Below are 10,022 nucleotides of genomic sequence, written 5' to 3'. Positions count from 1 at the left end.
CAAAGAGACCTATGCACCCCTATGTTCATTGAGGCATTATTCACAATAGCCAGGATGTGGAAGCAACCCAAGGGCCCATCAACTGATGATTTGATAAAGAAGATGTGGTATATATATACAATGGAATACTACTCAGCCATAAAAAGACAAAATCTTGCCTTTGCAACAAGATGGATGGACCTTGAGGGTATCATGTTAAGCGAAATAAGCCAGATAGAGAAAGACAAACACTGTAAGATTTCACTCATATGTGAAAGATAAACAAATACATGGATAAAGAGAACAGATTAGTGGTTACCAGAAGGGAATGGGGTGGGGAGAGGGCGAAAGGGATAAAGGGGCACATATGTATAGTGATGGATAAAAGCTAGACTATTGGGAGTGAACAAGATGCAGTCTATACAGAAACTGAAATACAACAATGTGCACCTGAAATTACCCAATGTTTTAAACAATGTGACCTCAATAAAATAATTAAATACAAAAAAATTCTGTGCTTTGAGAGGGTTTAGGGCTTCATCAGTTATACTAATCTCTGCCATTCCCCTCAGGATGCTATATTGCTTTTAATTTACAGTTGTTTAAGCTACTTGTTACTGAATAACAAATAACCACAAAACGTGGGGGATTAAAACAGCTACCATTTTATTACTTAGAACCAACGCGTGGGTTCACAGGGCTGAACTGGATCGTTCTTCTGCTGGTCTTGCTTGGAGTCTCTCAAGCAGATGCAGTCAGATGGCAGGAATGTCCAAGACAGCTTCGCTCATGTGGTGGGCACATTAGCAGGGAGGGCTGGCAGGCTGGGGCCTCTCTTTCCGTGTCGTCTCTTCATGTGGCTACCTAGAGCTTCTTTCCATGGCTAACAGATCCCCAGAGCAAGCACTCCAAGAAGACAAGCCACCACGTGCAGACTCTTCTCAGCCTTTGCTTGCATCATGCCTGCCCACATCCATTTTCCCAAGCTCAGAGTCGATGCTGGAGGGGACTACACATAGGTGTGACTATTGGAAGGTGTGGCTCATTGAGGGCCAACAAAGTAATAGCCCATGTGACCATTAGGAGGAGAGCAGTTCCAAAGGCTTCCACTTGGCTTTTTCCTCACAATATCCCTTAGCTTAGAAGCCAAGGAATAAAACGGCAGTTCTACAAACTACCAAGTATGTCTGTTCCAGGGAAACGACCTCTGGATGCTTCCGTGGACTCAATGGACTATGTATGTTGGACCTAGGCTGTCTAAGAGGGAGGGACCCCGGGTATCAAGGTCAACTGAGACTCTGCTGCCAACTCTGTTTGAAATATTTGGGTGTGCAGTTACCAGAGTAACTTCATCCAGTTACCTGAGTACCATTGGAGGCCCTTTGGGGAATTATTATCCGAGGAATTATTATCATATTTACCTGCGTGGTGTTGCAAGTTCCTTCGTCCTGGAGAATCTGCCTTTCCTTCAGTCAACAGGTTCTGTCCAAAAACTGGCTCAAGTCTGGAAACTGGACAAGGGCCTTCATGAACTTTTATTGGAGTAGTTCCCTCGACCTCCTCATGGTCTAGCTTTGACGTCTTTTGATTGGATGGGCTGAGCCATCCTTTGTTGGCTGCCCGTCGATCTCACCTGTAGAGACACTACATTTTACTAACCATCTCCATAGCTCTCAGTGGCTCAGGGTTTCTGGCTGCCACTTCGACCTGTGCCGTTCATTACGATAACTGTGCCCTCCTTGCTTTTGATAGTTAAGTACCACCGCCTGGATCCTATCAGCCCCATTGCTATCACCGAACTCGGTCCTGGAACAGCATCACCTACTTTCAGCCGTGCCCTTCAGAGCACAGCCAACACTGAACCATTCCGTGATGCTAGTGTCCTTCCTGCTCATTACTTATTGTTTGTTAAATGGATGGTTCTTCTGGCCTTCCCATGGAACATAGTTAGTTGGTATATTTTTTGTCCTTACTTCGTATTTTCTCTCTAGCATGCCCACTTCTCAGCCTTTGATCCCTTCTCCCAACTACCACACAGTTCTGGCATTTCTACTTCACTTAGCGTAGACCATCACTTTCTCCAAGCTTCCAAGGGCAGTGTGTTAGCAGCGTGTTAGCATCCTCCCCTGGGGTCCATGCCAAAGTGTTAAATCATATATCCTGTGAGAGTGTTCCCATTTCAATAAACCCTCCTTTAACCAACTGTGTACTTCCCCTTCACCAACAGCCCCAACTGATCCTGACTCCCGTTCATACTCTTCCAGCTCTGGTACCACATGTTGGCCAGGTATTCTTGCTACCTTTCCTCCCTTAGTAGGCCCGGACTTCTCCGGCCAGGTTATATGGTAGAAAGGATAACCATGTAGAGATAGATCCTGGGGGTAGACGGGATTGGTGACGTCTTTTTCAAGGCAAAAATCTTTGCCTTGTCTTCAAGAAAGGGGTGCACCAGTCTTTAATAGTGAGGACTGTGGCCATTTCTGCAGGCTCAGAAAGTTCAGGAGACTCAAGGGATAAAGAGTGTCGATTACACTAACTCAAGTGATCCCATCCCAAGTCTAAGAGTCCCACACCTTTCTCATCAGGACTCTGACCTTAGGGCAGGAGATTTGCCAGGTTTGAGAATTCAACCTCTTCCAGAGCTGCGTCGACATTATAATTAAATCCTAGACTTGATGCTGAGCATTTTCTGCCCTTTGGCTGCTGGAAATGAGAGTCTCTTTATATGTTGCAAGGAGGCCCTCTGCTTTTCACACTTCACCTTAAATTGGTGTTTAATCACCTTCAGACTTTCGTTTTTCTCAATGCCTTGATATCCCCTGACAATTGCCATCCAATTCACAATCTTAAAAATTTTTACTTGCTCTGAACCTCTAAAGCGCTGAACATTACATCTGCCAGTGAATTCCCTTTCACTGGTATCCCATCTCAGTTCACCCCCAGAGAAATTTTAGCAACTGCACCATCCCACCATCATGGGGCTACTAACAATGATGGAGTCCTCATGGCCACCTGGTCAGTGGCATCATCCCCCAGGGTCCAAAATCCTAATTTGGATTCTGCTTTGTAGGACTATGCCTGGCACTAGCCTTTGTAGGTGGACTCCCTGAAAACAAAGTCCAGGGTGGAGGTTTACTGGGGTGTCTTGTTGGAAAGAACCCCTGTAAGCAAGTGAGGGAAGCAGAATGGAGCACAAGGGAGAGCTGAAGTGTGATACAGTGGCAACAAAGATCTAAGCCTATTTCACGGGGAGCTCTAAAGCTGGAATGGCTATTGAGGCAAGCGGATAGGGCACCTGTACCACCACGCCAACCTGTCCTTGGGGCGAGGCAGCTCCCTCTGTCCAAGGACAGTTTCTGAGGGAGGACTTTGCTATGAGCCATCAGCAGACAACGTGCCTCCCCACTGGAGGAACGAGGGCCAGTGGGGAGGGCTCTTCGCAGCATCCCCCATACAGCCCAAGGAAGAGAGTTTACTACACAAAACGCATCGTCTAAATGCACTCATTAATAATAATGCGATACTAGGAAAGCATAACTGTGTTCTGATTCTACTTAAAGACCTGGCCAATACCCAATAATGGCAGGACAGTGAGAAAGACGACAAATATCAAAAGGCTCACAATCCTAAAATCCTGTGACTAAAGAGAAAAATAAATTAAACCACCCAGTCAGGGCCATCAACCTGGGTTGTGGTTAAACTCATCTTGAACTTAAAAAACAGGTTCCACGTCTGGACCAAGAATCCACCGGTGCATCCCAGAACTGCCGTCTAAGTTGGTCTGGTAAAATTACTGCGAAGCAAGAGGGAGAATGAGGAAACAGATGTGGCTAGAAATAATCCAACACTGAAATCAACCGTGTAAGTGTTAAGAACAAGGTCTGCAATCATTGTGATACTGTGTGTGTTTTATCTCCTTCTTAGGTTATTCAGAGCATTTAAGAGAATCTGATACATTGGACTTGTGAAAATTAACTGTTTAGAAGGGTTTAATCTGGGCCAGCCTCCGTGACCTAGTGGCTAAACTCTGCGTGTTCCACTTTGGCACCCCAGGTTCAGTTTCTAGGTGCAGACCCACACCACTCTGTTAGCAGCCATGCTGTGCTGGCAGCCCACATACTAAAAGATAGAGGAAGATTGGCACGGATGTTAGCTCAGGGCATATCTTCCTCAGCAAAAAAAAAAAAAAGGGAGAGAGAGAGAGAGTTTAATCAAATAAGTTCCTAAGTTTTGGGGGGAAAATATCTTCTCAAACTCCTAAATTTTGACTTCTTAGCTGTGTTAAGCAGTGTATAAATATTTAGCGGAATATTATTTAATCATTAAAGAAATGCTTATTGTTTCATAAAGTCCGAAAAGTTAATAAATTGAGCATCAAAGAAAAGATAGATAGTAGCAAGCATTCCTCTCCAGGTGAAGAAGCCCTTCAGACAGTAAATAATAGTATCAACAGAGACGATATCAGAAATGTGAAATTGCTTACCCCAGGCTTGGCACAGAACACATACTTGATATATGTTGATATTGTTTTAACTATAAAATCCCCATATTCAAAAGACGGTACCAACCAAAAACAGTTCAAAGCTAAATATAAGTCATCGAGTGTTCTCCACAGCTTTTACCTTTTCATATCTATCTTCTCCCATTCGCCAGACAATTGTGGGCTGACTCCACATGCAAATCTTTATGGAATTCTCTGTGTTGGCCATAATATAGGAGGCGCTCTTTCTCTGGTTCTCCAGCAACTCCTTCCATCCTTTGTTCTTCCTGGAAGGCAGCAGATGGAGCGAGTTCCAGGGTCCCAGCGAGTGTCAGCTGGAATTGGTAATTATTTGAGACTTTATGCAAGTCACTTCCACCAAAAAGGCTGCTCTACTTCCAGAGTGGAAGAGAATCAGAAAAATCAAAACAGATTCAGATTTATTTTTGTGTGGCACAATAAACAAGACACTGGACTACTAACACTTCAGAGACACCGAGAACCAGGCGAAGATTCTGAACCTTCCCAGATGTGTGTTTAAGTACTCGGGCTTCCAAATGCATGCTGTACACTCCACACCACTCTCCTGGAAGGATTAAAACAAACCCCAACGAGTGTGTTCCCTTTTCTTTGTAAAGCATTTAAGCTCTGCTCCTGTGGTGCAGTGGGAGCCCTCTGTCCCCGGACTGCTAACCTCTCTTGGAAGTTTTCAAACCTCAAGTAAACGTGGATTTAAAGATGTGAGAGCTTCCTGGCTCCATTCAAAGACACTTTGATGTCAAAAAGAGGGAGCGCACAATGCCCACTCTCTTCTCACGGATTTGTTTGTGTTTTTGGTTTTTTTTCAGACTCTTCGTTTCCTTTTCATTTTGTGTTGAGTTAGTATTTACTTTTCAAGTCACTTTCCTGAGCCAGCTTGTCAGCAAACATCAGCCAAGTCGGCCTGGGGCTGCTCTAGGAGCCAGAGTCCCTGGGGGCCCAGGCAGCACCTGACCGCCAGCTTTCAGCATTTCCTCCTTCCCAGCAGATCCACAAAACACAAAGACCATCTCCTGGAGAAAGAATCTTCTTGTCCTCCAAGGTGGCTTTCCATGAGACACTATGAGGGAGAGGAAAAATCTCTGGTCCCCAGAGGCCTGGATTCCAGTGCCAGTGCTGCCACAAGCTGGCTGTGTGACCTCAGGCAAGTCACCTTCCCTTTCTGTGTCTGAGTCCTCATTGGTAAAATGAAGGCACAGGATTAGATAATGTACAAGTCTGAATCTTTTATTGTCAGCATTTAGAATTGACAGCTTTTAACCTCACCCTTCCCTCTTCCTGTTCTGCCCCACCTCTGGCAAAGCCCAGGTGTGCCCTCAGGGAGGTTCAAGTCACTCACGCTCTGCCAGCACGCGGGAACCCTCACCCTGTCCCACCCCCTACCACCAGAAAAATCCCAAGCCAATCTCCTTTCCCTGCTCCCTCAGGCTCTTTCTGGACCTGCCTGGGATGGACTCTGCTCTCCCCCGAAAGCCTCATTGCATGAATAACAAACCTTTTCATCTCCTCTTGATATGTGACATAATCAGTCTCAACATCTGAGCCAAATTTTGGGTTGAGGTCCATCCAGTTTCTACAGGGTGGTCACAATAGACAATCTCTGAGATCCTCATTCGGTGACAGCACTGTCCAGAAGTGTAACGCAGGCTGCATACGGAAACTGAAAGTTTCTAGTACCCACCTTAAAAAGGTAAAAAGAAACAGATGAAATCAGTTTTAATAATATAGTTTATTTAACCCAATATCTCAAATATTATCATTTCAACATTTAATGAATGAAAAAAGTATTAGTGAGCTGTTTTAATGTTACTTTTTTCTGCACTAGTTCTTCAGAATCTGACGAGCGTTTGCACTACACCACATCACCATTTGGACCAGCCACATTTCAAGCACTCAAAACCCACAGCGGGCGAGCGGCTACTGTTTTGGACAATAGCTGTGATGAGATCCCAGGGCAGGCCCTAGACTCCTGAAACTGTCGTCCTTATAAAAAGTGTTACTGTATTCATCAAAACTGGGATGTCATTGGTTACAAGATGTGCTCTTATTTCCTAGACGCCAAAGAAACAATTGTATTTATAAATGACATAAACTGTCAAATGAATTCAAACATCAGAGATCTTTAAATGTGGGAAAAGTCTGTACCTTAGAAGGGATTAAATAAAGAAAACTCTCTATACACCGTAGTTTCCCCTGAAGGCCTGAGCCCAGGCAAAGCTGGGAGGTGAGGAAGTCAAGGTCTTTGGCGCGATCACCCATTTCCTGCGAGATCCTCTCTCCCTTGCCCCTCGATACTTCCTTCTGTCAATCTTTGCTTTAATTATCATTCAGGGACGGGGAAGTGCTCATTGATGCGCTCTCAGTGCGTTGTAGGAATCCTTGACAGGACACTTGTGTTTTCAAAGAGGACGTCTAAATGAGACGGTCACTGAGCCCTGTGGATGCTGTGAGCTGATCCAATCTTTCCAACAACACTGCGACTTAAGCATTATTTTCATTTCCAAAGGCAAAAAAAAAAAAAAAAGCAGACAAAAAAGAGAGGTTACGTAACTCTCTCAATGTCGAACAGCATCTAAATGGCAAGATCAGCTTTCACACCTGGATCTGTCTGATTTAAGAGCTCAGGTCTTTTCTCTCTAACTAGAAGGAGGAGGAAAAAAGGCAGGATGATAGGAGGACCCCAGAAGGCAACCACTTACCTACTCCCCTTCCTAATAAGACCCCTTACCCCTCCACGAAGGCCTAAAGGTTGAACGGACAGTGGCCTCCTCCACCAGGAACACCATCAAACGTCAGCTCCAGCCACGGTATTTGTCCACCACTGATGATTCAGCAGGTTTCCTTTGTAAGACGGCAAGAAGCACTTGGAACCGACAATCCCCTAAAAAAAAAAAATGCACCACCCTGAGCTCCAGGGGAATGCCTCAGTGAACAGATGCAAGCACGCAAAGAAAAGAAAGGGCTGCATGTGCATCTTCAGTGGTGAGCCTGCACAGCTGAGCGGTCACGGCCCATCACTCACTACAGGATGGCTACGCAGCTGCAGGTCTCGGCCGCCCAGCAGCCAGGGCCGGGCAGGCAGGGCTTGTTTTTCTTCTCCGTGGGTTTGACAGCAGCAGCCCGAAGTCCTACTCAGATCTGAAGGGCTGCCCAGCAAGCCAGGCAGATTGAATTCCAGCCTGGCACGGAGAGCTGAGATGTGAGAAGGGGGTGTTCTTTGGGATAACCGGCGTCAAGGCAGCACCCAGCATAAGCACGGCTTCCAAACACACAGGCAGAGAGCCCCTGAGCTCAGTCTCTCAGCTGGAGGTGTGGGTGGGTATTCAGCACTATTTATCATTAACAGACTGTGCATATTAGGGAGAAAGTAAACAGGAAAAGAGTGATTAGATGCCTTAATAGAGAGATAAGACAGTGCAAAAAGTCATCCAGCTCTGCACTGATGGGGATTAGCGGCAGACCATCTTATGGCAGAATTTCCTCTGCCACTTTGAGCTGGAAGTCAAGACTTTTCATCCATTAATCTTTCTTGGACGCCACGGCAATTTAAAGATACTTTACAAATGCCTGGCCCACCCCTCCCTACAAAAATCCACGCTGAGTAGTTTTTGTCATTATTCTCCAATTTCTAGGTATTTGGAAAACGTAGAACAGGAACTGCTCCCGCAAAGACGAAACGAGCCTCGCCCAGCCAAGCCCTCGCAGCTTTCAGTGCACGACCTCGGCGTGCGGGCGCTGGAGCCGTGGTTCCGTCCGTCCACCCGCTTTGCACAGTTGGGCGGCATGAGGCCATGGCAGCAAGGAGAACCTGGGGACGTGCTGGCGCTTGGCCACCTCAGTCTGACACTCTCCCATCACCCCGGCTGCCCGAGGGTCAGAACAGAGCCAGTGGACGCCCTTCCCATGGAGCCCCTTGCACAACAGCCACACACCTCTCCCAGCTAACCTGGGGCGGGGCCGGGCCGAGGAAGGAGCCAATTCCAAGATGCTAAAGGCTAAAATTCAGACCAGTGCACTGCAGAGCAGGCCTCAACTTCTTAATCCTAATGGATGGAAACAGGAGGAACGAACACCCTTCGCTTTCCTACAATCCTCAGACCAAAATCAAAGTTCACTCATGCTCACTCGCTTTTCCTAATGGTGATCTGAATACCATTAACTTTAAGAATAAAAACAATAGATACCATTACGGTTTGCTGGCAGTGTGCGAGGCCCAGTGTTGGGCGTTTTGTGGGCCTCGTCTCATTCCATCTTCGTAGCATTTGCCACTGAGATTCTCTTGTTCCTTTGCTCATTTATTACCCGGCTCCCTCGCACCAATCAAGGCACCATGACGGCTGGAAGCTTATCTGTCTCCCTCAAAGCCACTTCCCCAGTGCCGAGAACGGTGCCTGGCACACAGCAGGCACTCAATAATGACTTATTGAGTGAATGATTTTATCTTCACAAGAATTCAGTAACGAAAACCTTTTTTATCCTAATTTTACAGTTGAAGGAATAGAGTCAGAACAACTCAAAGTTTCACAGCTGGTAAGTGACAGAACCAAGATTTGAACCTGGATCTTTAGGACCAAAATCTGTGCTCTGAGATAGCAAAGACCACTTAGGCAACTTTGGCTGAAGCTCTCAGAAGGCCCAACGCAAGCAGGCTCAAGCAACGAGGAAACTATACTCCACAACAAGAAGTGCAAAGGTGGAGCTTCTTCCAGGACTGAGCACCGTCGATGTTGAGCATCATCAAGGGCATGGCTTCTCCCCGCTCCTCTTTGACCTAGCACCTTCAGTGTGGGGCTTGTGCTCTTGGGCTGTTGTCTCCCCCGATAGAGAGTCCTAGGATGGGTACCACAGGCATAGGCACCATGCACAGACAACAACATGCAAAGGTAGCAGTGGGAACCACCCTGTCCTGCAAATCCCATTGAGAATAAGGGGAATTTTCCCAAAAGCAGCCCAGCAAACTTCTCCACCCATTGTATTGGCCGGAATAGCATCTCCAGATCACACCCAATCTAAACACATAGTGAGAGAAATGACATGACCACAATTGCCTTAAACAAACAAATACTCACCCTCAGCAGCCGAGAAAGGGCCACATCCTCTCCTCCAGGACATAAACATGCAGTGGAGGGTGAATTGGGGTTCAGTTAGTGTTTTGGTTATTAATGTTGCTTAAGAAATGTCCTTAAACTTAGTGGTGTAAAACAACAATGATTTAATTATTCTTACAGATAATTTGGAAAGGGTACAGAGAGGATGGCTAGCGTCTGTTTCACGATGTCACGGCTTCAGATGGGACAAGTAGAATGGCTTGGGGCAGGATAATTACCTGGAGGCTCCTTCACTCACATGTCTGGTGTCTGGAGGCGAGTGACTCAGGCTGAGCTCAGCTGGGATGGTTAACCGGGGCAGCTACGCAGAGCCTCACAGTGTGACTTGGGTTTCCACACAGCATGGCGGCCTCGTGCTGGTCAGACTTCCTACGTGGCTTCCCCAGGCTCCCAATGTGAGTGTTCCAGTGAATGGG

General features: G+C 46.4%; 1 long non-coding RNA gene across 1 annotated transcript; it reads right to left on the bottom strand.

Annotated features, from left to right (window-relative positions):
- Positions 1-623: 623 nt before the first annotated feature.
- Positions 624-6,779, bottom strand: LOC103540956 (uncharacterized). The gene is made up of 6 exons (XR_542353.2): positions 6,644-6,779; positions 5,994-6,179; positions 4,602-5,558; positions 3,664-3,772; positions 1,401-1,612; positions 624-988 (listed from the first exon to the last, which is right to left on the bottom strand). It is a non-coding gene; the product is annotated as an uncharacterized lncRNA (long non-coding RNA).
- Between the last annotated feature and the right edge of the window lie 3,243 nt (positions 6,780-10,022).

This window comes from Equus przewalskii, chromosome 15, assembly GCF_037783145.1.
Source record: "Equus przewalskii isolate Varuska chromosome 15, EquPr2, whole genome shotgun sequence".
Lineage (NCBI taxonomy): Eukaryota > Metazoa > Chordata > Mammalia > Perissodactyla > Equidae > Equus > Equus przewalskii.
The sequence above is the reverse complement of the archived record's forward strand: the minus strand, read 5'-3'. Positions and strand labels throughout refer to the sequence as shown.